The sequence below is a fragment of the Bubalus kerabau genome, chromosome 4 (genome assembly GCF_029407905.1).
Source record: "Bubalus kerabau isolate K-KA32 ecotype Philippines breed swamp buffalo chromosome 4, PCC_UOA_SB_1v2, whole genome shotgun sequence".
NCBI classification, from domain to species: Eukaryota; Metazoa; Chordata; class Mammalia; order Artiodactyla; family Bovidae; genus Bubalus; species Bubalus kerabau.
This window is the reverse complement of record NC_073627.1, coordinates 129,260,309-129,276,087: the sequence shown is the minus strand read 5'-3', so window position 1 is coordinate 129,276,087 and position 15,779 is coordinate 129,260,309. Positions and strand designations below refer to the sequence as shown.

At 47.8% G+C, this 15,779-nt stretch overlaps 1 protein-coding gene across 3 annotated transcripts in view; it reads right to left on the bottom strand.

The window, feature by feature from the left end:
- The window catches only part of TMOD1 (tropomodulin 1), an 89,453-nt gene extending 74,041 nt beyond the window's left edge, over positions 1-15,412 (bottom strand). The window contains exon 1 of one of the 3 annotated variants that reach the window (XM_055578594.1): positions 15,200-15,412. The gene's annotated coding sequence lies outside the window, so the exon portion shown is untranslated. Of the gene's footprint in view, positions 1-14,976; positions 15,130-15,199 lie in introns of those variants that run through there. The other 2 variants (XM_055578592.1, XM_055578593.1) reach the window with 2 other exon arrangements.
- Between the last annotated feature and the right edge of the window lie 367 nt (positions 15,413-15,779).

Below are 15,779 nucleotides of genomic sequence, written 5' to 3'. Positions count from 1 at the left end.
TGGATCTGGGGGTGTCAGGAGGCCAGGCAGCTGGAGTCTAAGAACCCGTCCCCAGGAAGCAGATAGGCAGCAGGAGACGGGACCTCATGTGAGCTCAGACTCAAAGCCCCGGTGTGTGCTCCATTGTCTACAGGGCTTCACTTAAAAATATATATCCAAAAGTAAAATAAAGAATTTCAAGAAAATGACTGCCGAGCACAGGGTACTTCTGAGAGCAGGGGTCCATACAGCTGTACAAACTGCAACCCGTTCCCAGCCCTCTTCCCAGGACACCTCCCTCCCCCAAGGCCCCAGGGCTAGACTCAGTCTTTGCTCACCTAGGAGGGTCCTTTCCTTCCCTAGTATCTTCCAACCCATTGGAGTCTCCAGTCCCTGGAGTCTATAGGAAGTTAGAGACATTGCACAGTGGCAGAGGGACATTGGGATAGGAGTCAGGGGCCTTGACTACCAGTCCTGGCTGTGGCTGAGGGCTTGCTGTGTGGCCTCAAGCATGTTGCTCTACCTCTCTGGATCTGTTTCCACAACCTAATTCGCTGAGTGTTTACTGAGCACCCACTTTGTGCAGGGCACAGAGGGCTTGCTGGGAGAGACAGAAGTTAATAGGAGAGTCCCGATCCTCAGGAAGCTTACAGTTAAGTCGGGAGGATAAGACCCACATAGAAATTCCTGAAGTGGTGTCACACACATCCTCTCTTCACCTGCCACCCTCAGGGGGAGGCTGAGCTGATGATAGGTGAAAGCATGGACTATGGGTCATGCAGTCCTGGGATGCCCTGCCTCTAACTGGCTGGGCAGACTTGGGCATGGTGCTCAGTGCCTCTGAGCTTCATGGATTTGTTTGTATGGTGAGGGCACAAACTGATTTCTTTCTTCTTTCTCAGTCCCACAGAACTCCAGCCCAGTAAGCCTACCCAACAAGTGTTAGAAGGATGGTCATGGCTGGGCAACCATGAGGAAGGTTTGGGGGTTCTCCAGAGACAGTCCATTCAACATAAATCAATGTGGGCCAGAGTCACGGTGTGACCTCAGTTGAATTAATAAAGTTACAGTGGACAAAATAAGCACATGATGGTTTTGCTCAGCTTCAGGCTGGAGCTCAGCACTGGGCCCCAACTCTTGCACTGGGGGTGTGTGACTTTTTTCTTCTTTTTTAATAAGGCATTGGCTATATACAGTCAAGTGGGTAAGTCTTAGGAGCACAGCTCACTGAATCTTCCCATATGCATACACCTATGCCAACACCACTCAGATGAAGATACAGACCATTTCTAGCCCAACAGAAGGCTTTCTCATCCCCATCCCAGTTCATCACCCTCAACGGTAACTAGCATTTGAACTTTTAACACCATCTAATAAACTGGCTTTGACTATTTTTGAACATCATATAAATGGACACATACATTGGTTATCTTCTTGTGTCTGGCTCCTTTCACTCAACATTATATCCGTGAGTTTCATTCATGCTGTGTGTTAGAGTGGCAGGTCATTCTTTTTCATTGATGTGTAGTATTCCATTGCCTGACTCATATAATTTATTTACTGTCAACAGACATTCAAGTTATTTCCAGTATTTGGTAATTATAAGTAATGCTATGAATGTCTTTTGGTAGAAATAGTCACTTATTTCTAAGTATGTACCTGGAGTAGAATTTCTGGATGACAGAGTAGGCATATGCTTAGTTTCAAGAGATACTGTCAAACAGTTTCCCAAAGTAATTGCATAATTTTACATCCCCACCAGCAGTGTTTGAGCAACCCAGTTGTTCAGCATCCTTGCCAACTCTTGGTATTGTCAGTAAGTTTCCATTTTAGCCATTACAGCGGTGGGTGTATTTCCCACCGCTGTAATGTGTCTCATTGTGCATTTCCCCGATGACGAAGCATGTCAGCTGAGCACATTTCATATGATTATTGGCCACAGGGGTGACCACTCCTGTGAAGTGGGCCTTTTCTCTTGAGTATTTCTAGCTAAGTCCAAAGAAGGGGGCAGGGTGTCATATGAAGAACAGCTGAAGGACAGAGGGAACATGGTCACACTCAGCAAACTTCTAATGGACTGACCTGGGGAGGAAGGAACAAAAGTGGTCTATGGATCGCAGCACTCAGAAGACACAGATTTAAAACTGAGGTGACCAGGGTGTGGATTTCTGATCAGCACAAGAAATTGTCTAAAAATAAAAAATGCCCGAGGAGGAGCTGGGCTGATTCAAGAGGTGATGGGCCCTTGTTATGCCAGGCATGTGAGCAGAAAGCCTAGAGCCCTAAATGAGGTTTTCCAGGGAGGGCTGACGTCTTGACTGATGGCGGGTTTGGGGAATTGACAAGATGAGATTATAAGTCCCCTCAAGACCTGGTTCTATTATGAAAGATATGTTTGGGGCCATTGAGTAGAGACTCAGAGATGATTAGTTCTCTTTGAAAGACTTGTTTTCTGGTTTGTTTGCTTTATTCTTCCTGCTGATCTCATTCTCTTACTCACAAGGGGCCTTCTGAAAAAAGCAGGGCAACAAAACACAGCATTTGACTCCATCACTCTCTGCAGTGGCTATGAGCCAGATCCCAGTTCACATGGAGCCTCAAAGGTCCAAACGTCAAAGTGGTCAACAGGTTTAAATTAGAAAAGTGCGTGTATGTGTGTGTGCACCAGTGTGTGTTTTAATTCTGCACCTCCTGAGGTCATCACTGTGTCTGAGTCACCACATGAGTCATTGTAAGCAACAGTGTTTCAGGAAAAGATGCTGAACCCACTGCCCTGTCCCAGCTGGCCGGTCCAGCTGCCCTGCAAATCCTGCCATGCTCCACACTATAGTTCCTTCTTCCTACCTCTCTGAAACTGCCCTGACTCAGGCCACCACAATCTCTCACCAGCCTCTTGCCCTAACCCTAACCCATGACGTCTTTCTCCACACCAGCTGAAAAGGGTACTAGCAAGCTAAATAGCTAACACCAAGGGAAGGGGCCATCAGAGTTCTGCCATCAGAAGCATCATGTTATTGTACCCCTTCTACCTCAAGCCTGAAAGCTTCTTGAAGAAACATCCTTGTCTCCCACGGTCCATCATAGAGTCCTGCCTCTCTCAGGGGCTGAAATCAGGTTTGTTGAATAAGTGAACGAATGAATGCCTGGCATTATTACTGGCATTGACAGCCATAGAACAAAAGCCTTGGTGGAATTAAAAGTTGGCTTGTAGAAAAGCTTGCGAACTCACTCCTATTCTCACTCTCCATTTCACACCTGTGAACTTTGTCACCTTTCCTTACAGCAGCAGTTAACATACATACAGCTTTATGAAGCACATTTTTGTATTTTCTAAAAAGTCAAGATGAAAAAGTAGCATGGGCAATGCCAAAAGGCAAGCTGTGGGGGGAAATATGTGTTGTACATTGAATAAGGGCTAACTTTTTTTAATAGACAAGAGTTCCTAAATTGAAAAAAAAGAAAAGCCCAGCAAAAATATGGAAAGAGGAAAAAAACAGGCAATTCACATAAAAAGAAACAGAAATGGCTAATAAACCTATGAGCAGAGAATGAAATCCACCCATAAGAGAAAAAAGTAAATAGAGAAATGAGACATCAGTTCTCCTCTATCAGATCAACAAAGATAAGAAGTGCCTTCAATGTTGGGTGTTGGGTGGATGGATGGAGGAAAGAATGGAGAGAGGGGAGGAAAGAGAAAGGAAAGATTGGAGAAAGGGAGGGATGGACACACAGATGCATTCCCTTGGATGACTCCAAGGGAAACAGGGAAGGAAGACATAAATTCTGGTTGAAAGTAAGACAAATAAGGAAGACTTCATAATTTGGGACCATCTGAGTTATATCTAAAAGATGAGTTAGATTTAGTGAGAATCCCTGGTGTTCACAAGATGTGGAGATCAACATTCTCACACAGAATAGAAGGATGCTTTGGTACACTGTCTCTCAGGACGGATTAAGCCACATCTACCCAAATGCACACATGCTTTAACACAACAATTCCACTTCTAGGAATTTATTCTTCTAGTTTAATCACTGAATTGTACAAAGATATACATACAAATTATCTGGTTATTGTCTGAAAGTGAAAGTGTCAGTCACTCAGTTGTGTCTGACTCTTTGCAACCTCATGGACTGTAGCCTGCCAACCTTCTCTGTCCATGGGGATTCTCCAGGCAAGAATACTGGAGTGGGTTGCCTTTCACTTCTCCAGAGGATCTTCCTGACCCACACAGACTGAACCCGGGTCTCCTGTATTGCAGGCCAATTCTTTACCATGTGAGCCAGAGAAGAATCAGAATACCCAGAGAATCTGGTTATTATCTATATTATCCCAAAATTGTAAACCACATAAAAATTCATCAATAGGGCAAATGAATTATAGTGCAGATGTACAATAGGATGCTACTAACATCATCCTTGAGGCTACCATTGCCTGTTATGCCAATGTACCTTCTAATTACAAGCATTATTCTATATGTACCGCAAGCTTGGCACAGTGCCAAACCCTTTATGTGGATTATCTCATGCAATCCTAATATGTCTGTGAAGTAGATACTTTTTAACTCCCATTTTATTTGAAGAAACAGAAAAGCAGTAATCTGACCGCAGCAGTTTCCTGGGGCTGCCTTAACAAATAACCACAAACTGGATGACTTTGAACTCCAGAAATTCACCCTGCTGCAGTTCAGAAGGCCAGAAACTGGAAATTGAGACATGGGCAGGGTTGGCTCCCTCCGAAGGCTCCCAGGGCGACTCTGCTCCATTCTCCTCTATCGTCTGGTGACGACCAGCAACCTTAGGCATTCCCTAGCTTGTACCTGCGGGAGAAGGCAATGGCACCCCACTCCAGTACTCTTGCCTGGAAAACCCTATGGACGGAGGAGCCTGGTAGGCTGCAGTCCATGGGGTCGCTAAGAGTCAGACACGACTGAGCAACTTCACTTTCACTTTTCACTTTCATGCATTGGAGAAGGAAATGGCAACCCACTCCAGTGTTCTTGCCTGGAGAATCCCAGGGATGGCAGAGCCTGGTGGGCTGTAGTCCATGGGGTCTCACGGTGTTGGACATGACTGAAGTGACTTAGCAGCTTATACCTGCATCCCTCCAGTTTCTGCCTCCATGGTCACACAGCCTTCTTCCCTGGGTCAGTCCACTCTATGTCTCATAAAGACCCCAGTCATTGCATTTAGGGCCCTCCCCAACCCAGCATGACCTCATCGTAACTCATTACATATGCAAAGGCTCTATTTCTGAAGAAGGTCACCTTCTGAGGTTCTGGGTGGACATGACTTTTCAGGGGACACTATTTAACCTACTACAGTGGCCTAGGTAACAAGGCTCATAAGTAGCAGAGCCTGGACTTGAATCCAGACAGGCAACCTGTACTCATCACTGTTGCTCCACGCCGCCTTCTCATAATACCGCACACTTTTCTAATATGAATAATGTTCCAGATGCTGGCTTAAGCATTTTGCCTATAATAACTGAGTCCTCACAACAACCCCACTTCATACATGTGTGAACTGAGATCCCCACAGTAACCCTAGGTTATAGATAGGGAAACTGAGGCACACGGGGTTAACAGTTACCCAAGTTTACACAGCCAGTAACTGACAGAACTTAGATTTGAATCCAGGAAGGTATGTTTATAACCACTATGCAAAACTATCTCCCAAGACTCTGAGAACCAGGGCTAAGAAAACATTTCTTTCTCCTTAAGGACTGGTGTTTTCCATACACAAAAATAAACTCAAAATGGATTAAAGATCTAAACATAAGACTAGAAACTATAAACCTCCTAGAGGAGAACATAGGCAAAACACTCTCTGACATACATCACAGCAGGATCCTCTATGACCCACCTCCCAGAATATTGGAAATAAAAGCAAAAATAAACAAATGGGACCTAATTAACCTTAAAAGCTTCTGCACATCAAAGGAAACTATTAGCAAGGTGAAAAGACAGCCTTCAGAATGGGAGAAAATAATAGCAAATGAAGCAACTGACAAACAACTAATCTCAAAAATATACAAGCAACTCCTACAGCTCAACTCCAGAAAAATAAATGACCCAATCAAAAAAAGGACCAAAGAACTAAATAGACATTTCTCCAAAGAAGACATATAGATGGCTAACAAACACATGAAAATATGCTCAACATCACTTATTATCAGAGAAATGCAAATCAAAACCACTTTGAGGTACCATTTCACACCAGTCAGAATGGCTGCGATCCAAAAGTCTACAAGTAATAAATGCTGGAGAGGGTGTGGAGAAAAGGGAACCCTCTTACACTGTTGGTGGGAATGGAAACTAGTACAGCCACTATGGAGAACAGTGTGGACATTCCTTAAAAAACTGGAAATAGAACTGCCTTATGATCCAGCAATCCCACTGCTGGGCATACACACTGAGGAAACCAGAATTGAAAGAGACACGTGTACCCCAATGTTCATCGCAGCACTGTTTATAATAGCCAGGACATGGAAGCAACCTAGATGTCCATCAGCAGATGAATGGATAAGAAAGCTGTGGTACATATACACAATGGAGTATTACTCAGCCATTAAAAAGAATACATTTGAATCAGTTCTAATGAGGTGGATGAAACTGGAGCCTATTATACAGAGTGAAGTAAGCCAGAAAGAAAAACACTAATACAGTATACTAACGCATATATATGGGATTTAGAAAGATGGTAACAATAACCCTGTGTATGAGACAGCAAAAGAGATACTGATGTATAAAACAGTCTTCTGGACTCTGTGGGAGAGGGAGAGGGTGGGAAGATTTGGGAGAATGGCATTGAAACATGTAAAATACCATGTATGAAACGAGTTGCCAGTCCAGGTTCGATGCACGATACGGGATGCTTGGGGCTACTGCACTGGGACGACCCAGAGGGATGGTATGGGGAGGGAGGAGGGAGGAGGGTTCAGGGTGGGGCACACATGTATACCTGTGGCGGATTCATTTTGATATTTGGCAAAACTAATACAATTATGTAAAGTTTAAAAAAAAAAAAAAAAAAAGGACTGGTGTTTTTCAATCAGACATGATGTGGCCTCTAATTCATCTCTTCTCCCTTTCCCCTTTGGCCATCATGATTTATCTCAGAGCTGATTGGAATGTCCATCTTCAGCTAGGACATGAAATAACTCCTCTCCTTATTCTGTGTTGTGCATTTTGAAAGGCCTTCAGAGTGACCCATGCAGCCACGTAAATGACACTCAAACTGTTGTGCGCATGGGTGTATTCATTTTCCTGGAGCAAGGGTCCACGACTCCCACCAGATTCTCAGAGTTTCATGATCTTCATTTTCAAGTTTTCTGCCATCTCTCCCTCCTCTCTTCCTTTCTTCTGTTTTTACCAATTATGTGGCTGGTGTGGGTTTATTTTAAGCAATCTCATAGCCTTTTAATGGTGTAAGTGAAATGCAAACAGTTCAGTTCAGTCACTCAGTCGTGTCTGACTCTTTGCAACCCCATGAATCGCAGCTTGCCAGGCCTCCCTGTCCATCACCAACTCCTGGAGTTCACTCAAACTCATGTCCATTGAGTCGGTGATGCCATCCAGCCATCTCATCCTCTGTCGTCCCCTTCTCCTCCTGCCCCCAATCCCTCCCAGGGTCAGAGTCTTCTCCAATGAGTCAACTCTTCGCACGAGGTGGCCAAAGTACTGGAGTTTCAGCTTTAGCATCATTCGTTCCAAAGAAATCCCAGGGCTGATCTCCTTCAGAATGGACTGGTTGGATCTCCTTGCAGTCCAAGGGACTCTCAAGAGTCTTCTCCAACACCACAGCTCAAAAGCATTAATTTTTTGGCACTCAGTTTTCTTCACAGTCCAACTCTTATATCCATACATGACCACTGGAAAAACCATAGCCTTGACTAGATGGACTAGTCTATTTCTGCTTTATTGACTATGCCAAAGCCTTTGATTGTGTGGATCACAATAAACTGTGGAAAATTCTGAAAGAGATGGGAATACCAAACCACCTGACCTGCCTCTTGAGAAACCTATATGCAGGTCAGGAAGCAAGAGTTAGAACTGGACATGGAATAACAGACTGGTTCCAAATAGGAAAAGGAGTACATCAAGGCTGTATATTGTCACCCTGCTTATTTAACTTCTATGCAGAGTACATCATGAGAAACGCTGGTCTGGAAGAAGCACAAGCGGGAATCAAGATTGCCAGGAGAAATATCAATAACCTCAGATATGCAGATGACACCACCCTTATGGCAGAAAGTGAAGAGGAACTAAAAAGCCTCTTGATAAAAGTGGAGAGTGAAAAAGATGGCTTAAAGCTCAACATTCAGAAGATGAAGATCATGGCATCTGGTCCCATCACTTCATAGGAAATAGATGGGGAAACAGTGGAAACAGTGTCAGACTTTATTTTTGGGGGCTCCAAAATCACTGCAGATGGTGACTGCAGCCATGAAATTAAAAAACGCTTACTCCTTGGAAGAAAAGTTACGAGCAACCTAGATAGCATATTGAGAAGCAGAGACATTACTTTGCCAACAAAGGTCTGTCTAGTGAAATGCAATAGAAAAACCATAAACAAAGGCGCTAAATGCTGCCATTCAGTCTGACTTTGTAAGTCTTCCTGGATTTGCGAGGAGGAAGTCCACCTTCCTGGCTCCTGTCTTTCTTGTCTTTTACTGGTTCTGAGGCAGGAGTTGGGTTCCCACCCCTGCACGGGCCAGGTGCTCACCCTGGGTTCATAGATAGCAAACATGTAAGCGATGTGCACTGAAAAAAGCCCAATCAGACACAGGAGCCTGGAGTTCTGGCACTCAGGGGAATTCTAGGCTGACCAGAAACTAGGCAGCTTGACCTAAAAGCCACTTCTGGATCTAAATTTCTCTGAAGAGGAAAGGAGAAGGCAGGAAGGTAGAAGGTGGAAATAACCCACAGCTGCAAGCCTGATCCTTCCAGCAGCCTGCCATTCCTGGGGCTTTCTCCCTGCCAGTGTGCTCAGGACACGTGACCCCACCATGTGCCCCAGACACCTGGCGGCAAAGCCCTTGCTAGTCTCCGCCCCTTGCACATCCAATTACCTGGGCTTCCCACATGCCCCACTGCACACCACAAGGCCTGGCCTTGTCATGCCTCTCACACCCCCTATGTGAGAAAAACAAAACCAACCAAACAAACAAAAGAGAAAGAACCCCGGATTTTTGATTCAGAGTCAAGGGTTAAATTAATTCATTTGTAGATTTTAATAAAAGCACTATCTTAATGCAATGGCCCATCAAGTTGGACCATACAGAAAGCTGATGCCTTTGACCCAAGAATTGATGCCTTTGAATTGTGGTGTTGGAGAAGATGCTTGAGAGTCCCTTGGACAGCAAGGAGGTCAAACCAGTCAATCCTAAAGGAAATCAGTCCTGAATATTCATTGGAAGGACTGATGCTGAAGCGCCAATACTTTAGCCACTGGATGCAAAGGGCTGACTCACTGGAAAAGACCCTGATGCTGAGAAAGATTGAGGGCAGGAGGAGAAGAGGGCATCAGAGAATGAGATGGTTGAATAGTATCACCAAATCAATGGACAAGAGTTTGAACGAACTCTGGAAGATTGTGAAAGACAGGGAGGTCTGGCATGCTGCAGTCCATGGGGTTGCAAAGAGTCAGACACAACTTAGCAACCGAACAACAAAAAAATGCAATCACCAAGGGAAAACTGAGAGAAGTCATGGGCACCTTGGTGCCCAAGGTTTGGTGGTCAGAGTATGCAGGATGACCCTCACATTATGAGATGTGCATTAGCCCTTATTAGGAATCATTAAGCTTATTATTTAAGAAGCTTATTAGAAATTCAGAGTCTCAGGCCCCCTCCTGGGCCTACTGAGGTAACAACATCCTAAGAGATTCTATTGCTAGAGACTCACTAGTGCAGAACACAAGGACTCCGATTTCTCAAGTTTACTAAACCCTAGAGAGCACTTGGGTTTTTCTCCAGGGAGAGCACACCCACACTGGATGACCTGGAATGATTCCTATTGGGGTTCACTGGGCTATCTACAAAAAGGGGTCATTATACCAGCCCTTCCTCCCTTTACAGGATTACTGTGAGTTTCCAGCGAGATCGTGGGTTCATTCCATTTATTGTGAGAAGGCTGAAAGAGGTTGCAGTGTTGGTGGGAAGCAGAACAGGTGTGGTTTCTGCCCTCAGGGAGCCGACATGGTGGTGGGATGGGAAAACACGTAGCGGTTGTTGTGTAATCGTCACGGTTACACAGGGCTTTCATTTGCTTATTCTTTTACATATTCATTCATTCAGTGATCTGTTATCGATTAAAACATAAAACACTCGCACTCTGCCCAAGGTTGAGCTCTGAGTTCGACACTGGGGAAGCAGAAATAAATGAGCCATAAACTCTTGCCTTCAAGGACCTATCAATCCGGTCAGAGATAAGGATGAAAGTAGCCGATTACACTTAGAACTCACCATAGCTGGGGCTGTGGGAGCACAGGTGAAGCAACGAGGAGCTCTACTTTAATGCAGGATTACAAGTTTGCTGGGAAAGATTGTGGGCAAGAGGAGAAGGGGGCGACAGAGGGTGAAATGGCTGAATGGCATCACCGACTCAATGGACATGAGTTTGAGCAAACTCTGGGAGATGGTGAAGAACAGGGAAACCTGGCATGCTGGAGTTCATGGGATGGCAAAGAGTCAGAAGCGACTTAGCGAATGAACAGCCCAAGTTTGCCATGCAGATAAGGAAGAGGACAGCATTCCATGCAGAAGGAACAGCAGGAGCAAAGGCAGCAAGGCATCAAGGCATCAAGTCACATATGTTTGCACCATGACCAGAAGGTACAGAGAACTGGGAGGAGTGTCAAGAGATGGCTTTGGAGTAGCAGCTTGGGGTCAGATCTTTGATGGTCCTGGTGATCAATGCCAAGGAATCTGGCAGGAAGTGGGGAGTCCCTAAATGGAGAGGAATAACACTGTCTAAGCTAAGTTTTATTAATACAAAGATCTTTTCACAACAGCATGAGAAGAAAACACTGGGGCAGAAAGACTCTTAAGAGGCTCTGATGTTAGCTCAGGGGAGAGATGGCAAAGTATTCGACAGGGGTAGTGACTATGGGGACAGACATGAAAAGAAGAGATACTAAGTAAGGTAGACTGACAGGACTGTTGACCAAATGAATGGGGTGCTGAAAGGTAGGGAGGCTTCTGGCTCGGAGCCTGGGTGATGTTACTATTAACCAAGAGGTGGGAACACAGGAAGAAGATGGTACTGAGCCTGAGTCAGCCCTGTTGGGTGTGCAGTGCGTTTGGGACACCCTCTGGCTTTGTTCAATAGGCTGGAGTCATAGATGCCTAGAGCTGCGAAGAATGGTCCAGGCTGGGCACATGAATTTGGGAGTTTGAGTGTCGAGTGGGTGGTAGGAGCCCTGGGAGTGAATAGGACAGGAGGAGGGTGTGGGGTGAAAAGGAACAGGGTTGAGAGTGGCACTGAGATTCAAGAGATGGCAGAGATGAGTCCAGGAAGGCTGAGTGAGGCTCAAGGCCCTTCTGCTCATCATCCACTAGAAGCATCTCCCAGAAATGGACCTCTCTAGAAGCCCCAGAGTGAGTGGGGGCCAGGGCTGGGGCCCTGAGAAGAACCGAGACAGAGACAGATCTGTTTTTCTCCAAGAGGAAAACAAAAGGATGTAAGAAAAGGAGAAACAAAAGAAATGCTTGAGCTTGTTTAGTGTCTCAGATGAGAAATGATCTGGATCCAGCACATCCTAACATTGAAGAAAAACTCCCAGGCTGTCCTAGGTTGACTTCAGTGAGCTCACTCTTTCCTATTGTTAAAAGCAGAGCATCTGGTCTTATCGTGATTAATCAAAGGAGGATTTTACACAACAAAACAAGAAATAGGAAATGGTCCCCCAATCCTGCCATGTGATTCATGTTATTCCATACAGACCATTTGTGGCTTTAAACTGGTAATAGCTCCTAGTGGCCAAATAATTGATCACTTGGTGTTCTGGCTTTAAGTGAAAAGTGAAATGGCCTCTTTAGAAATGTTGGCAGCCTGGCTGGCCCATTAGTACGACCGAAAAATCAAAACATTGCCTGGAAAAGGCCATTATGACTGGGCTCAGCAGGAGTCATCAATAGATGATGTCATTTCAGAAATAAGCCAGCCAAGGTCACAAGGCCTCTGGCAGCATCAAACGACCCTTCGTGGCCCATCACTACCCCGCTTCACAGATACTAAAGTCTCCCAAGGGGACACCAGGTTCTGAGTCAGGACTGGCTTCATTTTACCCTTTCTTCACTCAGCCTGAATCTAGAGGAATGCGATGTTTGAGAGCCTGTGACATTCAGCAGGTGGTGAAGGAAGGCCCTCAGCCTCCCATGCACAGTCCCTCAGGCGCACGCCTCTCCCTCTTCCCCTCTCCGGGGTCTGTGGTCTGGCTCAGCCTCTTCTCACACTCCTCAGCCTGGAAACCCCTCCTGTCAGCTCCTACTACCTTCTCCTCCAAGCTTTTAGAAGATCTGTGGGCTCTGTCTCCACATCCTCAGCTCCCATTAGCTTCCGCCTCCTCTTGCCAGCATTAACAGCATCGCAGGTACCAAGCACAGGACCAGGGGCTTTCCCTGCATCATCCCCCCTCCCCCCGACACCAAGCCCCACAGAAACCCATGTGAAATGGGTGCTCTTATTATCCCCATTGTATGGAGGAGGAAATGGGCTCAGACAGGTTGGGCCACTGGCTTCAGTAAAGCAGTGGTAGATCCCGTTTTTGAACCCTCTGCAATGCCCTGGCCAAAGTCACCCACGATGCCTGCCAATCATGGTGGCCCTTTCCCAGCCCTCATCCTCTCTGTCTCTCTGCACCAACTGGCACTGCCAATCTCTCTCCTCCCTTGGCTCTTGGGAGCCAGCTTCCCCTTGCTCTTTCCTTCCTCTTCACAGGGTGGGTTCCCCTGAATTTTATCCCTGGCACTTCACTTTTCTCATAATAGAAAATCTTCCAAGGGAAACTCTGAATGCAGTGGAGACATCATGCCCACTTGCTCAAGGTCACTCTAAGTCAGTGGCAGGCAGAGTGTCCTAACATCCAGGTCGGCCTGTTACTCACAGCTGCCACTACCTACTCTTAGTTGTGCTTTTTGCTGAGCAGCAGGAAGCAGCCCAACCCCAGAGGAGGGAGAAAGTGTGGGACCCTGATAAGGTGGGGCCGAGGCTATTTTTAGACAACACAGGCTTTCCACTTAAACTCAGGAGTCAACATCTTCTAAATCGTGGATCTGCAAGGCTGGTTCATTAAATAGAACTAACACATCAGAGTGACAGCACCCTTTGCTCTCCCTCTCTGCCTACTTGATGTGTCCTTGCAAGTGAGGAGAACCTTACTATTTGTCTTCATTTCTTCTTCATTGTATCTGTGAGGCTTTAAAATGGCTTTAAAAAAAAAAAAAAAAAGATCCAAAGTAAAGGAGAAACAAAAACGAAACTTCCAGATGAGGGTGCTGTTGTCTGAGTAAGAGAAAGTCCTAGACAATAGCAGACCAAAGAAGGGGGGAGCATTGGTGGGATGCTCGTGGATCCCCAAGACCTGCCTGAGCAGCAAGTGTAACAGAAGAGTAAGAAAGGCTGGTGGAGACTGTCTGGCACACCCGGTGTGTGACCTTGAGCGGGGGGCTCTGCGTCCCTTCCCCAGAAACAAAATTGTTGCCACCACTGGGGGGAAAACGGGAAGTTTCCGGGTGCCCCTGCGGAGTGCCTAGAACCTGGGTTAGGGTCTGGTTTTGTGATTCAGACAGGGAAAAGCTTAGGCCAGGTCATCTTCAAGGGTCTGAGAGGGCCAAGGTCAAGGCCAGAAGAGATGGGGATGGGGAGGAGGTGTGTGTAGGGCTCTGAGGCAGCATCATAGGCATCATACAGATGTGAAAACAGAGGGCAGAGAGCAGAGGGACTGGAGCCTCTAGCCCTGCCCAGTTCACTGGGTCTATAGCTGTTCGACTCACAAGCTTCTTTGCGAAGGTGATGGCTGCCACCCAGCAGAGATGCCCATAATTACCGTGGAGCGTGCTTCCTGGGTGTATATGGCCCAGGCTTTCCGAGGGTCCTACTAGGTCTAGTATAAGATCCGAGTCAGAGGGAGCGGCAAAGTCGCCAGTCTCCGCAGCCCCTCCGGATTTGCGCGTCTATGCCCCTCAGGGTCCCAGGCCTGGAACTGGTGAACAGGTGGGGGGAGAACCGGCGATCAAGAGCGCGCCCTACTGCTTTCGGCCCAGCCACCGGCTCCAGCGCGGAACCAAACCCTGCCCCCACAAATGGGGAAATCGAGGCCCAGAGAGGGAGGAGGCTTATCAAGTCCACCCAGTGGGTTGACGATACCGGGGGCGGGGGGTGGGGGGACTTCTGCCTTCAGGCTCTCCCCTTCTTCTTTCCGCCTCCGAGCGAAAGGCGAGTTACCGTGGGGCTTTAAACCTTGTCTCTTCCCGCAGTTTGGGAAACTTTTCCTGCCGCAACCAGGAGCAGCGCGAGCCCCAAGTATCAAGTCCACCTGAGCGCGTAGGCGCCCCACTCCCACCTGCACAGCCTCGGTAGCCGGACCGAGGCTGCGCCTGAGTGCCGGCTCGGCTGCACCTGTACCGCTGAGCGCCCGGGGCGCCTGGCCCCGCCGCGCGCTGGCCCCGCCATGACCCCAGTCCTCCGGAGCTCCCAGGTCCTTCTCCCATTTACAGATGCGGCGCCAGGGTCCAGAGAGAAGGGCGCCCTGGCCGGGGCCACGCGCGCCGAGTGGTGGGGACGCGAGCGCCCAGCTCCAGACCCAGACACCCGGCTCCCCAGCCCCAGAGGCAACCCCAGGCGGCGGCTATTTATAGAGGGAGCCACGCTCAGTCCCTCTTGGCGGCTGCGGCAGCGACAGCTGAATATTTTGCCCAGATATGGCTGGGGCCCCGGCGCGGGGGCAGGGAACCCCGCGAGCACGAGGGGGACCCCTGGCCAGTAGGACGCTTACCGAGCCGTGGAGCCGCGGGGGCCGGCGGACGGGCGCGGGCGGCGGTTGGGCGAGCGCAGGCGGCCGGCGGACGGGCGCGGGCGAGCGGAGCGCGGGGCTGGACGAGCTCCCGGGCGGCCGCGAGCGGGCGGGCGCTGTGGGCTCCAGGGGTAGGAGCCAGGGGCGGGCCCGGCTCTGCGTTGTCACCGCGCCCCGCCCCACCCGCCCGGCTCTCCCTCCTTACCTCTCCCTCCACTCGGGGGCGCCGGGGCGCAGCGCACAGTCCCCAGCCGGGTAGGGACGTCCGCTGGTGAAGCGCAGGGCAAGGGCTCCAGCCGCCCGGAAGATGGGCTTCTTGACCAAGTGGGTGCACGTCACCTCCTGTCTTCGTCTCGGTTTCCCCACCAGGTAGTTGTCTAGAAAAAGGTGGGCGGATTTCATTCCTGCTGGGTCTAAGACCTAAGAATCGGCAGGTCCTCGGATGGAGCAAAGCCAGCCAAGCGGTTGCCACAACTTTACCTGCTTTAATTGAAGCAACAACCCATCCCGTCTCATCAGCAACCCAGCTGAGTCTTGTTTGAGCCCAAGCTTTAGCCACGAACAATTTGTAAACACGTAGTTCCAAAAGAGGTACATGGTTAAAATAACAACCACCCAAAAAAAGCCCCACCTGTTCTTTCTTCCAGTTTTTTTTGAGATATAATTGACATACAGCACTGTATGTTTAAGGTGTACAGCATAATGGTTTGATTTATAAACATAATAACTTTATTATCACAAGTTTAGTGAACATCCATCATCTCACATAGATACAAAAAATTTTT